The sequence below is a fragment of the Seriola lalandi genome, unplaced genomic scaffold, assembly GCF_002814215.2.
Source record: "Seriola lalandi dorsalis isolate HSWRI2012SDOR001 ecotype SW California unplaced genomic scaffold, Sedor1 jcf7180002054682, whole genome shotgun sequence".
Taxonomy (NCBI): domain Eukaryota; kingdom Metazoa; phylum Chordata; class Actinopteri; order Carangiformes; family Carangidae; genus Seriola; species Seriola lalandi.
Genome location: NW_019525235.1, coordinates 1,995,457 through 2,013,064, shown reverse-complemented (window position 1 = coordinate 2,013,064; position 17,608 = coordinate 1,995,457). Strand labels below are relative to the sequence as shown.

The window sequence follows — 17,608 nt, the reverse complement described above, 5'->3', positions numbered from 1 at the left end:
GTGAATCTTAAAAAAAAACCACGTGTACCAAATCCGGTTGGGCTACAGTATGTCAATCATGTACTTAATATTCTGGCTCATTTAGCATCTCGAAAAGAGATTAATGACATGAACAATCTTTACAACAATCCCCCAAAGATGAAAGAACTCTCAAACAAAAGCACATGTGCTACAACTTTGATTTAGTGCTTTAATACAATGCTAATTAGATCACATGCAGTGTCTCCTCATGAAATCTGCTCCCATCGTCTAATTATAACAGCCAGATATGCCATAATGGGACACATGTATTTTAAATCAAAGTGGTTGCTTGACAGAGAAGGGTGATCGGGAGGGAACGCTGACACCGACACCGTGTACGGACGGCGTGGACACGAGTTTCATCGTGTCCGTCAAATTGTGACAATGCCACCCTATGGCTCGCTCCACAGAGGAGAGGGCGCTGCTGGGGGGCTGGGAGGGCTAATTGTGTGTCTGTATGACTAGTGTGGAGCCGCGGGATGACTAATGAAGAATCCTCAGCTTTTGAACACGTCGTTCACCTCCTTGAGCACTAATTAATGACTCATTGGAAGAGGACTGAATTTCGCCCCAGCCTTTTTCACCTATTATCCACTACTTTAACATAGGCCTCCTCTGCATACTGAGCATGTATTAAAGCAGCCCCAGTAATGTAAAGCCTCCACTGAAAGTCTTCCTGCAAAGTGTGTTTTTCTAATGAATTAAAGATGGCTTCCTTGCTCTGTGGCTGGTAAACACTGCTGTTTGCCGCATAATTAGCATACGGATTTATACAAATGAGTGCCATGGTTAAATTCAAAATTCAGATAATGGTTGAAAGTAACAGAAATTAAAAACAGTGGATCCAGAATCAGATGCAGTTGTTCACTCAGAGCTCTTAATCAGTGGCAACTTTTGTACTTGTGCTTTGTGTTATCAGCTATGAGAAATGATAATACGTCTTGTTTTATTTTTTTTTATTTTTTAATATTTCCGGGAGGTGTTTTCTTGACTCCAAATCCTTCTAGGGGTGTGTCAGCGAGTGGGCTTCTGTGAATGAGCTTATCTGTACCAGTGGTGACCTTCCGTTGTGCAGGGTTGATATGAGGGCTGTGAGTTGACTGCTGGAGAGAAAAATCACAGCTGGGAGTGGAAGGGTAGTTCCTGATCTGACAAAAAACAGCAGCTGATGTGAAAATGGCTCAATTAGGGCAGCCATAAACTCGTTAGTGCCCACGTCGTGCCCGCCAGGGCCGGGGCTTTTTTATTTGCCGCTGCAGTTAATATTGCCTCAGCACATTAAAATGTGCAGTTGATGGGCGCTCAGGAGCCGTGGTTGTGTCAGAGAGTGCTCTCCTGGTGGACACTTAAACAAAGAATAAGCCTACTCCACTCCCTCAGCAGAGGCACAATTACCAATGCTGTTTTTCCTGGGGAGAGAACAAAACATGGTACAGTGCTCAGGGTTTTTCCTACAGGCTAATAGAAGGGTTTCAGTTATACAGCTGGCAACATGAGGTCAGCAGCAAAATACGCTATCCGGTAGCCACGGGATCAAAGCAATAGTCTTAAATCATGGGTTTTGTTGCTGACAGGCTGTAACAATAAGGGTCCTTTTTCCTCCACGTCTGTCTGCCAAACAACTGAAGTAAGCATACCTTTTTCTCATGCAGAGCCAAGATGTACACAGACAGATGATCACAGTGGCAGTTGGGCAGCCGATAGCGCTATCCTCCGGCTGCTGCCCACGTTTGTGTCTCTGACAATTAGACTCCAGGCTGACAGGAGAGCATGGTTCAGCCACTGTGTTAAGAGACTTTGTCAAATGTGTAGCCCATCAAAATGCACGGGCGGCCCCAGCTGAAGTCAGTCATCCCCTATTAACGATGGCCCTATTAGCTCCTCCCGTGACCTGTGAGCTGGGAAATGAAAGGCGTGGAGGTGCAGTCATTTATATAACCAATGTCAGGGTGCGTCGGACATGGACACCCCTCGTCTCCCCGCGCCTCATCAGCCTCTCTGATCAGATGGGGATGCATAATACATCAGACGGCCAGTAAGTGGAGGAGAGACATTCATCACTGTCCACCTTTCAAATTAGATCTCACAGACGTGGCAATCAGTCAGACGCATCAGTATTCAGCCCTGGCTGAAGGCTCTCCTGCAGAGACGTCCCCTCCATTACAGCTTTACAAACCTTACTTTAGTGTAACAACTGCCCCTTGCTGCATAATCTGTACTTCAAACAGTAGTGTTTTTCCCCACCATGACTTTTACTCTGATGTGTTAACGTGCCATAGATTTATGGATGTGGGAGTCAGAGAGACATCCAGCAGAGTATTTATGTCTTACAAGCTTAACTGTTTAGTTGTGTTTGAGCTTGTGTGAGAGACGAGCCTGTGTCTATAGAGCGTAGACTGCTCTAATGAAAGCCACGGTTTAGTTTAGATGTTTCCCAGTTTTTCCGAGGGGATCATGAAGGTTTCATCTTATAAGAGCACTTATCTGTATTTGGTCAAAACACATTCTGGTGGATGCCGCACAGTCTGTAACTATCTTTTGTGTCTTGGAAGATTGTTGACATATTTTGTTCCATAAATATTCTCACTGCTGTCTCATCAAACATATATTTAAACTGACGATTAGATACGTCACGATACCAGAAATTTCGTAATCGGTGCCAATACCAATGAAATTCCATGATTCTCAATATCACATTTGATACCACAGCAAAAAACAGAAAACAACAGAGTGTGCCGCAAACACAGTGTGCTAACACACACGCACGTGCGCACACTTCGATGTAGTCAGTGTGCAAGCAGTTTGTTTAAATTGACTAAGAAGGTGACAGACCGGTGGTGTGAAAATATTCTTTTCAAAGTAATGACTGTAGCTTACTAACGTTGTGATCACCCAGCTCAAGTTATGCGCTGTCGCTGTGTTAGCCTAAACAACCTGACGTTATCCATTGTGAACCATGATGTTTGGAGCGTTGCTACAACAGATGTCAGCTGTCTCAGTTTGACGACATGTTGTTAATATAAAGTTAACAAATGAAACTCACTCATTCTGAATTCTGTGTACAGGTCTGGATGTCTGTCTTTGAGCTGCTTATATAAGTTTGAGGTGTTTCCTCCCTTCATTTGAAATACACCGTGGCTCGTTTGCATACCGGCTTTTCGGTTGTCTATAACTTGTCTCTCAAAATATCCTCTATATCTACACCATCTTGCCGTATGTTTTTTTATTTATTTATTTTTTCTCTCAGCAAGTCGCAGCGAACCTGTTGATGCACCTGCACTTGCTGCTGCCATTCCACGTGTTATTGTTACTGTTTACTGTGCCTGCCCTCTTCTTCTAATTGAGTTTAATGTCAGACTAGGATGCTTATAGGATTAATATAGTGCCCTTTCCAGTCTTGGAGCAATCACATCTCAAGTACCTACAACATCTGCGTTACCTGCATTACTGTAGGAAAAACAAGTACCGTCAGAATTTTCAGAAATTTGGCATCAACTGTCAATTCTCGTGAGATACCTACTGATGATCATATACTGTGTTTGGTGGAAAGAATAAACCGCAGCTTGCCTAATTAGAAATGTTCTCTTTTCTTTCCTTATGTTGCTGTCCCACCGATGTCACCCTCTTCCTTCTATACCTCAGGTAAGAAACTGTTTTTATTTCATCTTTTGACCTTTCCACAAACTAATGACATGTAATCTAACACTCAGTTTATATCCTGTGATGGGCTAAACCTGAAAAAGTTCACTTTCTCCAATATTAATTTTCAATCCTGTAATTTTGTTTGGTTACTGCTAAAGGTCTCATTGCTATTGCTACATTTCCTCAGTGTGATTTCTGATATGGATATATGTGTACTCTCGAGGGTTAGTGTTAGAGCAATGGTTCGGGTTAGGGTTATATTATATATATGTATAATATGAACAAATTAATTGAAACAAAAAGTTCAATGGAAGATGTGTTATCATGAGTCGTCCATTATGAAAGAAAAGGCTTCAAAGAGCAAGAGCTTTGAATTAACCCCATCACAATAACAGTTACATTTTCCAAAACTTTCCGCGGATGTTTCATCAGCCTAATTCATTTTGCACTAAGCTCAATTACTTCAGTCATATTCCACTAAAAATTGCACATGCAATCGAAATCTTCGTGCTGTGTTACTGTGCGTATAGCAGATCCTCTCCCCAGCTCTGGATCCACGGTTAATTACGTCTACGTCAAACCAATCTCGGCACTTGTTTCTGATGTATTAAGCAATAGCCTCTCTGTCTCTTGGTTTTCCTCAGCAATTAAGACAGTGCGAAAAAGGACTTTCCAAGAGTCTTTTTCCATTCAGTCCTCAGGGAGAAAGCTTTATTTAGTCTAGCCAGTCTGTAATGCGTAGCTTCTGTTGGTCTTGACTGAGATGGAACATGATGCTAAGTGAGTCTCTGTCTATGCCAGAGTGTAGAGAAGCAGATGTGCCGGGTGATCAGCTTGAGCCTCAGCCACAGCTCCTCTTCCTGGATGTTTGGTTCTGTGGTGTCCAACTGTCAGAGTTTCCCCGAGGCTGCTAATCGGCTTTGAAATGGAAACAATTAGTTCCGTGGCTGAGGTAGTCTGTTGTGTGGTTGGTTTCTGCCTTCGAGTCGAAGGCTTTTGCTGTGTCATTGGGAGCTTGCAGAGAGGATGTAGTTCCTCAGAGTTCTTGTGTATCAGAGACTGTAAATTTGAAGAGTTTAGGACCTTGCTTTTGTTCATAAAAACATAATAGAATATAATAATTCTAATGAGATATCCCTCAGATTTCCACATGATCTGTTAGTGAAAAATAGTGAGATGTGATGCAGGCCCCCCAGCTTGTTATTAAAATAGCTGGACAATGTAACCTGCTCTCTGTGCAGTGACTTGGAAGTGTGGAAGCGTTGAGGCTGCTCTTGGAGCAGCTTGGAAGGTCTCCTCAGTCTCCTCTCATCAGATGTCTGGCTTTAATTTGTCTCAGTGCGCCTGAGGAAAGGTCATGATCCAGATGGTTTCACCCTCCTCTACTGGTCTTCAGCTTTCCACAAGAGGAAAGGAGAGAGAGAGAGAAAGAGAGAGAGAGAGAGAGAGAGAGAGGGGTGGACAGAGTGGGAGGAAAGTCCTGGTGTTTCTGCCTGGGCTCTCCCCTATTTCCCCCCCACAAAAGCACATCCTCATTTATAATGAGCATGCCTGTCCAACAGAGTAGTGGCCCATTTGTTGGTTCAGGGAGGGGCTGGCTGGGATGACCAGGGACGCCTTCGGATGGCTGACGTGATCTACATACTCACTGTAGCACTGAGGTGATTGAACAAGTCCCAGAGCGCACCTTGTCTCTGGGATACCGTCTCCAAGTTGTGACAGTTGTAGCCCAACCTCCTCTCCTCTCCTCTCCTCTCCTCTCCTTTCCTCTCCTCTCCTCTCCTCTTCTCTCCTCTCCTCTTGTTACAGCGTGCAGGATGTATTAAAAACATAAAACTGTAAAGAAATGTAATATTATTTCCTGATATCTACTTTGTAGACAAGACATCAGTGTTTTAGATGTTTTTCAAGTCTGTTTTTATCATTTATTATAACCACACATAAGAATAAAGATTTAGCAAATTTTGGTATGAAAATAATTTTTTTGGCCCTATCTTGGTCCAAGTCCTTTGAATATTGGATATCAATACTGACTGATCTGATACTTTTCCATTATGTAAATATTGATTAAATAGCCTGTGTATCTGAAGCTCCTTGATCAAAATACTGGAGGTCATGGCTCAAAAGTTGATAAGCTTAAATTATTGATATGATATGTTATGATATATAAGGTTCAATTGGAAGAATGCCACAATGACAGTAACTTGGTGAGATCCACTAGAAAGAAGACGTCTCACTCTCACTCATTTGACCCGTTGTTGTACTGTGGTTTTACAGAATGGTGACTCTTCCTTCACAAACTATCTTTGACCAGTACTGACAGCAGGTTGAACACAAACCAACCAAAGCCAAGTTTAATTTGGGCCTGTCATCAAGTCACTGACGTTTGTTATTTTTGTTTTCTACACTGCTTTCCTAACAATTATCAGCGTCGTACTCTGTGTATTTTTCCAACCTCAGCGTCTGGACTCGGAGCCACTCGCTCCTGCGCCCAAATAATATTTCACATTCACATACACTAATTTTGACAGGCTTCCGCAGCGGGATGCTGCATTGTGGAGCCTGGCTGTCTTAAAGGAGAGGAGCTACGACACCAGCGAGCTAAGGCGGACAAAACACAGCAGAGTACTGTAATGAAAGGAATCAGATTTCGATTAGCGATGTTTTAGCCGATATTGATCCATTAAAATGTCCCCGCATCGGCATCATCTCACAATACATCTCTGTTAGAAAGGATGACATGATGAAATTCCTTCCAAAGCAGAGTCTGGCACTGATGCTGTGAGGAATGCTACAATTTTCAAGAAAAAGTACAAGGAATACTAATAGATAATTACAGTCACAAGGTGTGTCACAGATTGTTTTAGTGCACAAAATGAGATTGCGTACATCAGGACAGATAATTGATGGCAACAGGGGGAAAATGTTTTTAATAGGTTCTGACCTTAGGGCAATAATTGATTCAGTTCACCTCATCACAATTCACTAATTTCTGTGGGAGAAATAGCTGTGGGATTTTCTATTTTATATGAAGGGGGGTCTGTCTCTTATACACATCTCTCACATGAAAGAGCCCATGTTAAATGAGCTTGGCACTCAAGAAACAAACCTCAGAATGTGCCCGTGCAGACTGTTGTGTGCATGTTAATCAATAGTCATGATTTATTCAATGAAGTAGCTGTCAGGAAGTGGTTGTGTGAAGTGTGAAGAGGCTGATGAGAGGCACACACTGGTTTGTATTAGTGTCCACAGAGAGGTTTTGTTTTAACCAAAGCCAAGAATGAGTAATGTGCAGATGTAGTGAATGTTAAGTGGCAGGTTACTGTAATAGCGCATAAATATATTTTTGATATGAAAATATTTTGAAGATCATGTACTAGTAAGTGAAGAAGTGAAAATTTCTTGGGCAGTTTCCTGTGTTTTGGTACATTTCCCCATTGTTTCACTGCATGTGGTTCCTTCTGCAGACAGTTCAGTGAGGGCATTTAGCCACTTTCTAAATTGGCTTCTGATTCATTTCTAATCTGGTAAAGTCTAAATACTGCCTTTGGATCAGGGTTTCACTAGCTATGTCCTGAAAATAGAGTGAAAAACAAGCGGAATCAACCATGTCTGTGTTTATTTTGCCCACTCCGTTCAGGGCTCTTGCAAAACGTAACCAGCGTGGCATTGACAAAGATTACGGTCCCACAGGCCACAGTGGGTGTGCAGAAGAAAGTGGCCTCGCTCTGGCAGCTGGCACTGAAACATATATACTTAGGCACAGTGTCATATGCTGGCACACAAACACACACAAACACATGCGGCGAGAGAGGAAGACTTACATAGTGTCAACAAGGGGAGAGTCAGAGTCCAAACATCCATAGTGAGTGTTTGACTCAGCTACAGCCCTCATAGACACTTTTAATGGAGTTAGCTCTCCGTCCACCCTTCATCCTGGATCCAGCCCAGCGCCACTACACCTCCCTTTTGCTTGCTCTCTCTCTCGATCGCTGCCTCTTTCTGTGGGACAAAAAGTGGTGGGAAGGCGAAGTTAATGATATAAAAACCACCACACTGTCTCTTTAAGTGGGGATTAGAAAAAAGAGGAGTGGAGGCCAAGGGAGAAGAGGGGGCTGTGAGGGGGAGTGTAAAAATAAGAAGCCCGGCAGGAGCGGCACTGCAAGGTCACCTCTGCTGTAATGTCGGGCCTGTCGGATCGAAGGCATGGCTAAGGGGTTGCCGTGGTACGGACCGGTCTCCCAGGAATGCTTCAGGAAGATCTCCTGCCATACCTGAGGCAGCCGCTCATTTATCTGGAATGCTGCGCTCCGACTGCTAACGACCAGCTCAAATTGGACTATTTTTTCCCATTTGTCAGTTGGCCAGCTGCACTGGCTCAGCTGCGCGTCTGTGCGGAGGGAAGGCGTAGGACAATGAAAGTTCCAAACTCATTTTTCTCACTTCTCTTCATTTTGTGTCTCTCTTCACACAGTTGGGAGAGTTTTCAGTATTGTAGCCGCCTGTCAGTCTAAGTAAGTCTCCTCTGGCGCAGTGTTAATGGAGACGAGTGCCTTTGGCATGTGGTAGAGCTTTTTCCTGTAGCATTTTGGAGGCCCCCGCACAGCTGGGGTGCTCAGTGTGGTTTGTAATCTACTTGTTGTAGAGGATACTTAACATTGTATCTGATTTTTCTCCAGTGGCTCAGTTTGATGTTTTAAGTCATAATAAACAATTCCTCCCTGTATTCATGACTAATTTCAAAAAACTGAATAGCAGCATCTGAAACAGGATCCATGTACAACAGTGGACAAAACCACAGGAATGTGTTCAATTTACTGCCGTCCAGTGCAACAACACTACACTACAAATTACAGCATCGAGATGAATCAAAACAGTCTCAAGTTTTGTAAAGTTAATTTTTTTTTTTTTTTTTTTTTTACAGGGTTATGCATTATATTGCATGTGAACTGAATTGTACACGTGTTCCATGTGTTATATTTTATCACCAGTAAAACAGCACATATAATCACTTTAGCATTTCTATTAAAACACGCAGCACAGCAAAGGTAGGTAGCTGTTTGAAAACCTCCCCAAAGTATGTGAACAAGCCAACCTGACTTTGTTCACGAAGAGGAAATGACACAACATTTTTATCATTTAAATGAGCTTCATCAAATAGGTCATTAATATGGAAATTGCCTTCCCTTGGCTTTATTGCAAACCCTTTTCCAAGCCCAGTGAAAAGCCAAACGTTACTGTAGGTTTACTCTGACTTTTTACTTTTCACGTAATCTCCCGGTGTTATCAGATTTCACTGGGGAGATGATTGTCCTGCTTTGTATAGGCAATGTACTTGGAAAAGTTTTTACCTGTGAATGGAACAGCGTATGAAGCAGCTACTGTGTGTGTTTGCTTGCATGTACATATACAAACACAATTCAGACTTTGGGGGTATGTTCTGAAAAAGCTTTTTAATATTTGAGACATGTATCACTACTTGTAATTTCAAGTTGAAAAGAATAAACCCTTTTTGCAACAAGGATGCAACAATGAACAGTTGTTTATTCCGGCAGCTCTACTACTACAATTTCAACATTTAGAATCATTTGAATCATGAATTAAATTCATGTACTGGATAAAATCAGATTGTAGTTTTTGTGTGCCTTCTTTAAATATGGCTGAGGTGCACATTTTAATATTCACATTTAATTCAAGTATTATAACTAACTCACTCCACCAAACCTAAACACACATTATGCACTAATGCAATAAATGTAAAAAAAAACAAAAACAAACAAACATGCACCTCACACTTCACCTCATGAACTGAACAAAGCATAGTATTGTATATTACATATGCTTTGCCAAAGAAAAAAGAAAAAAAAAAGAAGATTGTACTCCCCATTAATGTTGTTTTTGGTTGAGAAGTTGGAAATATACCCACCTCACCTGAACCACTCACACTCTCTCGTTTATTGAAAAGTGCTCTGATTATAACTATCCCACTGTCTGTAGTACAGGTTTCTTTGGCCGCGGCACAGCTTGGCGATGCTCCTCTAGTGCAGGGGAAAACCACTGACCGATCTGGAACGGGCAGAGGCGAGTCAGTCTGACAAGGTGTGAAAAGAGTCATGATCTTCTTCTCTCTCCCTCTCAGATCTCACTTTGATGGACTGCTTTGTAGTGCAACGAGCTGGGCAAGTGCTGCTAAGCTACATTACAATATATGGTGTGTTTGCCCAGCAGGTGCCATTTCCCGTTTCTGCCATAATATGAAACACTTTGCATTGGTAGCGCACTGAATGCCAATGTCAACTTAGGCATGTAGCTCACAGACCCCCTCTCTAAACACCTCCTGCACCACCTGGAAAAAGGATCAGTAATGTGCTGTTTGTTAGGCCAGTTGGTATTTAGATGATATTTTAAACTCTATTAGTGCTGGAATCTTAAATGGTCTGTTCAGCCTGATTCTAAAAAACATAATTTCTCACCTACGGTACCTTTAGTGGTACCCAGCCAGAGAGAAAGTTTTTTGTTTTATTTGCGCAGGTGAGATTTCTGTCTCCTCCCCAATACAGTAAAGGTGAGTGGAATTTTATTTGTGGTGCTCACAACTGTAAAAAAAAAAAAAAAAGACATTTAAAAAATTCAACAGCAATATTTCTTTCCTGAGAAAGACTCTGGATGATCCAAAAACCTCACTGTGAACTATTTTCCCTGGGACTATTTCTTGGAAGAAAGTAGTTGCAATGAAATATGTTGACAGCATGTTTCCAAAGTAATGGGGACACTGATTCTGAACAGATATGGAGCTGTTGAATGTTTTTTTTTTTTTTTTTTTTTTTGAGTACCACAAATGAAATTCCATTCTCCTCAAATGAAGTCAATGTATTTATTATTTATACAGCCGAAAAGCACATATTTGGCTTCTTTATCTTCTTTCATTAGTTTCTCAGCTCAGAGGAGGGGAAATTAAAAAAAAAAAATCTTTGGATGAGCAATAAATATAGTCAAGTCATGAAGGATTAAAGTGGAGTGTATTTTTTTACTAAGAAATCAGTATATTTATCCTTAGTGTTTGTTTTGACTCAACTTAAATTTCAGTTTTATGTATTTTTCCCCAACATTTTTCTTATTCAGGGGGCTTGAATTTGCGGTTCAGTGTCGGTGCTGATTTTGATTTGTGCAATATATACAGTATATATAACTACTTTATCATTTAACTTCACTTTCAACTGCCACACAGACAGTTAACCAGATGGGGAGTGACGGTGTTAGCTGTTGCTATGTACCATCTGTGATTTGTGCGTACCGTACATAATTCCTCATTGGGACCCATGAAAGAGAGACAGTTTAGCTAGCCCATAATGCTGGAAGAACTAAAGCTGTGAAGCCATGTTCAGGAATGGAGTCAGTTTGGTGGACGGGGCAATGCACAGAGCTCCGGGAAAACAACACAGGGTCAGCTGGCCCGAAAAAATTACACCAAGCTGGACTTTTTGGTGCAGTGCAGTGTGATATCATCTGGCAGGTGCTGCCCACGCCAATTACATACATGCAAGTACACATTCCTGGTTGATTACTTTGTAACGTAAACACCATATGTCTGCTGTGTACCTTGTGATCGTCATGACAAAAGATAAAATAACTGCCAATGTAAAAATCCTGTCCGTGAGCTACGCAAACCAATGTGCAGTGTTCTGGCCTCTGATAAGAATTTAAAGGGGGCCTAATATGCTAGCTCTTCATTTTTATTCTGGGACTTCACTAGAGTGGCTTTGCATGATTCATAGTTAAAAAAAAACTCCTTATTTATCTCACACTGTCTGTTATGCAGCCAGTCAGTTGAGCCTCTGACTGAAACAGGAAATATTAGTGCGGGCCTCCTTAAGAGGCCTCCTTATAAGTCCACTTTCTTCTGAGTGGCTGAACTTCCAGAAGCCTGCTGAGGGCCAGGCTGTTTGTGAAACCAAACAGTAAAACTAAGTAATAGAAGGTAATTGATTGAGAATGTCAACTTCTCAAATCTGTCCGTGCGTGTTCGATCCCAAATCTGATCTGGAATATGAGAGCGGACAAAACAAGCATCAGATTACAGCAGGAGTTCTCTGCTAAATATACAACCATTACCTGCTTATTGCGACATAACGGTGGATTTAGTCTTTCAATCCCAATCCTGATAAAATTTTTCTATACAATGAAATGCGCTAAATGCTTACTGAGGTAGAAAACATCTTCTGTCAGGAAACACCAAAGCTAACGTTGCTAGTAAAATGGAATTCTGCTGTTGCCAAACGTCTGTAAAATAAATCGTTTACTTCCGTTTGAACTGAAGCAGTCGGTGTCTTCTCAACATGGGAACAGGCTGAAACTAACCAAACTCTTCCCAGTCTCCGCTCTTACTAGCTTTTTGTTTGAGGGTGTGCCAAACTAGCCGGTGTGCGGGAGTTGTGCGATTGTTACATAATGACGTAGACAAGTTATGGAAGAAAAGCCATGAATACAAACACAGCGTTTTTTTCCGGTGGGAAAGAATAACTGTCTTTGTCGTGGACTTTGGGCTTTGTAACTTAGCAGACCTTTTATACAAAAACAAAAAACATTAAAGGAAAGAAAAAATAATAATATGGGCACTTTCAACGCATTATTCTGTCACTTTAACTTGACTGGCTGAATTGTATTTCTTTGTCTCACTGCCACCATAAACAACACCCTTCCCCACCCCACCAACACAGAACGCTAAGTTACCTAACTTTCATTTTTCCAAACGTTCTAACTTAACAGCACGATGAGTCTTCAAGAATATTGAAGAGGGACAGAAATCGGCAGCAATACATAACCGGTGCTGTGTGTGCGTTTTGAAGAAGGCGGCTCTACAGTCAGTGGTGCATCACGTCAGAGGCTTTTTTTTTTTTTTTCCACTGTTATGTTTTTTGAAATAATTTAATTCTCTTTTGAGAAATGACAACAGCTGCAGTAATAGCTGGATCGTACTTCATATTCCCTCACACGAAAAGTGATAATTCAAATGTCAGTTCGACTTCAAGTAAAATAAATACCAAAACATGTGCAGCGTGACCAAATAAAATCTGATTTATCTGCATGGTCAGATAAGATTCCACAAAAAGTAAGTGAGGAAAAAGTGTATTTTTTGTCATTTTGACTGAACCGGCCCTTTAATGTGCAGAGAGACAGGGAATCATGTTCACTCTCTGCTGTTGTTTATCTCAGCTGCATATGGGACTCTTTGACAGGCCAGCTGAAACTCTGTATGTCACTCAGTGGGCAGTGTAACAGAAAGGGACATGTTGTGTGGAACCTTGTAATGCACAAATGAATGGTGATATGTGATGACAGGACAAAGCCACTGAACACACCTATGACTGGCTCCAGGCTAGTGTGCAGAGGCAGGTGAAATGCCTTAGCCATTGTTGTTAAATGTTATGTGACATTGCTCTTTGCTTGTTGCCAACAGTTCGACTGAGCAGCAAGAGCTTCTTTTATCTGTTATATTTGTGAGCTTTGGTGCTTTCTCTTAAGATGTGGTTGAGGCATAATGAGGGAGTGAAGAGGTGGTGCTTAATGCTGAGCATCAAGGTTAATGAAGTCAACATGCAATTAACTCAAAGCAGGCCTTGGTTGCGCAATGACTCCCTTCACCTTCTTTGATAATAACACCGGCCACTCTTTTGTGTTCACGGCGCCAGATTAAGCACCACGTTTACCTCTTGAATTCCTTTATAATAAAAAAAAAAAAAAAAGCAGAGTGAATATTCTGCTCCTTCACCGCGTCTCTATCAACTTTGATGTCAATAACTCACCACAGGATCCTCACAGATTAATTAATATCATTAAAAAAAATCAAGTTTCCTCTAGATGAATAGAGCTCCTCTCAAGTTCAGGGAAAAGGCCAAGATTCTTTCAACATTCTGTAGGTGTTTACCAAATAATCCCACACAACAAGTGAAGCAGAAACTTAATTGTAACTAATTAGCTCCCTAGAGGTTTAACTGGATCTGCATTCTTTATTCCCCAGTTTACCTGCAATATGTAAATCTTGCTTCCATGTTGAGGAGCAGGGGGGGAGAAAAAAAAAAAGAAGCAGGAATGCAAGGGTATGGGGGGGATCCGTAAAGGGAAGCTGAATTAAGTGAAGTTGAAAATCAGTCTGTAACAAGCTTAATTTCTGTCTTGTCTGGCTCTCTTCACCCATTCGGCACCCCGGAGCTGTTTCGAGCCTGTGTAATTGAATGTGCGTTCACTAATGGTAGAGAGAATACGGCTCATCTCGCAGGTCAGGTAATAAGAAGGCTTTGTTCTTTGCTCAGAAGAGTTCCTATCTCTGGATTGAAAGTGACTTTGTAGATATTCTTATTGTTGTGTAGAAACCAATCCTGAGCTAACCTGGAGAAAATGAGCAACCTGTCTCTGTTATGCTTTTTTAACAGCATTCCTTTGAGGGAATGCAGTTGTTTTCTTTTGCATGATTTCACTTGAAATGATGAGGCTCAAACTGGAGCACCACCATCTGTCCAGCTTGACTTTGGAGTGTACATTTCTGGGCTGGGACCCTTTCTGTTTTCAGGTTCATCTGCACTGTCCCAAACTGGGAGTAGGCTGGTGAGATATTGTTCATTTTCCTTTTGATAAATGATGTGATGGGTCAAAGGTTAAACAAGCTTTGCTACCACCAAAACCGGATATTACTGTTTATTCTTTTGGTTGAATCTCCCACAAATCGCCAACAAGAGAACACAATAAAAGCCCATTCATCCCAGACCTTTAACCACAACGCCGACAATACTGTCCATCCTGTTTTGTTTCTATAGCAACTGCAACTCTTAACTTGGCCTTACCAAGCCTGAACAAGTATAAAGTTTTTAAACTAGTAGAAAACAGATGTCCTTGGACTGTTTGCCAGATCCACTCCAAAGTAATCTCTGTTACACAGCTTTATTCCTTTTCATAACACTTCATCAACAATTTCTTTCCAAGCAGGTTCAAATTTCACTGTGAGGAGTGACCTCATCAGGGAGGCTTTTTAATTAGATAGCAGACATTGCATATGCCACCCATGAAAAAAAAAAAAAAAATTTAGTCCAAAATCTCTGATGCTCTGTTCCTGCTTTGCCAGTGTTTGCAAACACGGCAGTAAAACAGGGAGGAAAAGAAGTCTCATGGAAGGTCGCAGTGGTAGTAGAGACAGGAACAGGGTGTGGAGTGTTCAGCCTCAGAGGGTGTTACATCACCAGACTTTTCCACTTTTCCATCAGGCCACACATACTTCACCACTGAGTTGACTAGAGTCACTGAAGAGACTCAGGAGTTTGGTCTTAAATATTAACAGAGGTTTGGCTTCAACGTTTGGTTGACATTTGACTTAAAGGATTTTTTTTTTTTCTCCACAAGATGAGAGATACGAGAACTTTCAAAAGTTTACATGCACACTATTATCCTGGTTACGGTCGGGTTTTTAAAGTATTGTGGTTGTGTTTTTTTACATGTAAACCAGCTTATTCCAGTTACAGAGACCTGGATTAGACGGTTTTGTTTTTGTTTTTTATCCCGGTTTTGAGAAACCTGGTTATGCTACCTGGAGAACTCCAGCAGAAACCAGGATACTGTGGCATGTGAACATCTTATCCAGGGTTTCTAAACCATGTCATTGTAGCTGAGATGGTGAGAAATCAAGACACACCTGTAGGCAGAGACGATCAGAAACCAGGTTACTGTTTTAATCATGAACAACCAGGTTTTTCATGATTCTGTGTATCCCGAATATAATCACAAACATGCCCAAAACCACAATACTAGTGCATATGTAAATGCACTCTCTTTAGAAATTTGTTTAAAAAATATATTCCGCTCACTTGCATATATGCAGTATATATTGTCTGGACTGCACATGTAATATGGAAACTGAGCTGAACCACCCAAACTCTTTCCTTGATAAGACACTGAGCCACTGTTTACACAGACACTTAAACACTGCATAAAGTTGAATATATATATATATATATATATATATATGTTTGTTGTTGTTGTTAAGACATTGGACCACTACACTGTGCAGATACAAATCAGTGTAAAATACCAATATGCAACTATTTGACACCCTCAGAGTAATGATTTAAAATACAATTATCACATTTTACACTTTAAAAACTCTTTTTAGATCTTTAGAACTTGGATTTACAGTGTAGTAAAATGCATTTAATATTCAAATTGCTAGTGTGGTGTACAAATATTACACATAGAAAATGACAAGGAACAAATAAAACAGTTTATAGGTGAGGAAAAACAGATAGTCAATCAGCACGCACACAAACACCACTTATTAGGTTTGTCGAGCCGCTCTTCTCTTTCAGATCTTGTGAACTTCTAGTTAACTTGCTGATTAAAAATGCATTGCCAAAGGGACTGCAACTGGTTTTCGTGATATGTTTGAAAAGGCTATTTCAATACGGAGCCCCTTGTTAAAACACCTGGCCCACCACTGTCCCTGTATACTTGTATATGTCGAGTATTTTCACAGTGATGTGTTTTTTTTTTTAACTCCTAATTTTGAGGACATGGTGTGAGAGCTAAAACGTTGTATACATTTTCAGGTGGGAAAATTATTATCATTATTATTATCATTGTCATTATTATCACTGGTAGTAACAGCAGTGATAGTAGTAGAACTAGCAGTGGCAGTAGTTTATTCTACCGATGAGAGTCTGGCACCATCAGTGACAGAGTGGTGTCATGCCTGCCTGAGAAGGTTCATCATGAGCTCTAGCAAAGCATGTCAGGCATGCAGGTGAAAGACTGGAATGTGATTAGTCTGTCCTGCAGGATTGTGATAAGAGGCCACAGTTCATGCATATCACCAAAGGAGGAACTATTTGACTCAATTCTCAAAAAGTGATACTTTATAAAGACTTGCTAAAAAGAAAAAAAGAAAAAAAGCCAAATACATGTTCAAGTCAATCGCCTTTCATTTGCTAATTGAGCTACTAAATCTGACTGGGACTGATGCGCTTCTGAGGAGGATTTTTTTTTTTCTGTCTCAGTTATGAATGTCAATACCTGGTGTATGTATGTATGTGTGTGTTTTTTTTTTTTTAAGTCATGTATTCTCCACGTTGCTGATAGCAAACAGTTTTCCTTTGCCTCCTCGAGAAAATAATGATGGACCTCAAGGTTCATGCATAATGCAGAGGCTGTGAAAATAGTGTTTCCTGAGAGCACACCGCATCGCCTTTGGACTTAAGTGAAATATAACCTGAATTTGACATTTTCTAATATCCTACACCAAACTTTTTGTTTCAAAGAGATAGGGGCGGTAATTGCTGCACCAGAAGAAAGACTGCCGATCCTTCTGGGTATTGCGGGTGACTGTGGGGACAAGGCAAGATTGGAACATGGTAATTGCAAAGACAAGGGCTGAGAATAAATGGGAAAAAAAAAGAGTTCTTTACTGTCAGATAGAGGAAGGTCAGAAGCACAAGTGTATGACATCCATGCATGTTACAGTGTATTATTCACAATGCACACAGGGGACTGATACCTTTTCTTAGATATCCAATTCATCGCTTTGCTTTCTGACAAAGAGAGGAGATGATCTCTGCTGAAGCCCCCCCCCACAGCTGCACTGAAGTAACAAGATGTGATACGAGATGCAAGGATGTCAACAACGCTAGGTCACAGTGAATATCAGAGCAGGCTACAGTATGCTTCTTCTTTTTTTTTTTTCCTCCTCCTCCCCAAATCATTATTTCATTATTTGATTAATGTTTCCACGGTGTTGTCAGAATGCTTATACATTTCCTCAAAGATGAAAGACAAACAGCAGCAATTTATTTCTCCAGATTAGATATTGATCACAGCTAGTGTGCTGGGCGTCAGCTATCTTCCCTGAAAAATGAATGTCAAATGGTAAGCAATTGCAACTTTTTTTTTTTTTTAATTTCTTCTTTTT

At 40.9% G+C, this 17,608-nt stretch overlaps 1 protein-coding gene and 1 long non-coding RNA gene across 2 annotated transcripts in view; one reads left to right on the top strand and one right to left on the bottom strand.

Moving 5' to 3' along the window:
• Window positions 1-17,608, top strand: part of roraa (RAR-related orphan receptor A, paralog a) — a 177,513-nt gene that overhangs the window by 45,322 nt on the left and 114,583 nt on the right. The gene's annotated exons all lie outside the window — the stretch shown is intronic.
• On the bottom strand, window positions 166-7,952 carry LOC147818192 (uncharacterized). Its single transcript, XR_015438226.1, has 2 exons — window positions 7,488-7,952; window positions 166-5,499 (listed from the first exon to the last, which is right to left on the bottom strand). It is a non-coding gene; the product is annotated as an uncharacterized LOC147818192 (long non-coding RNA).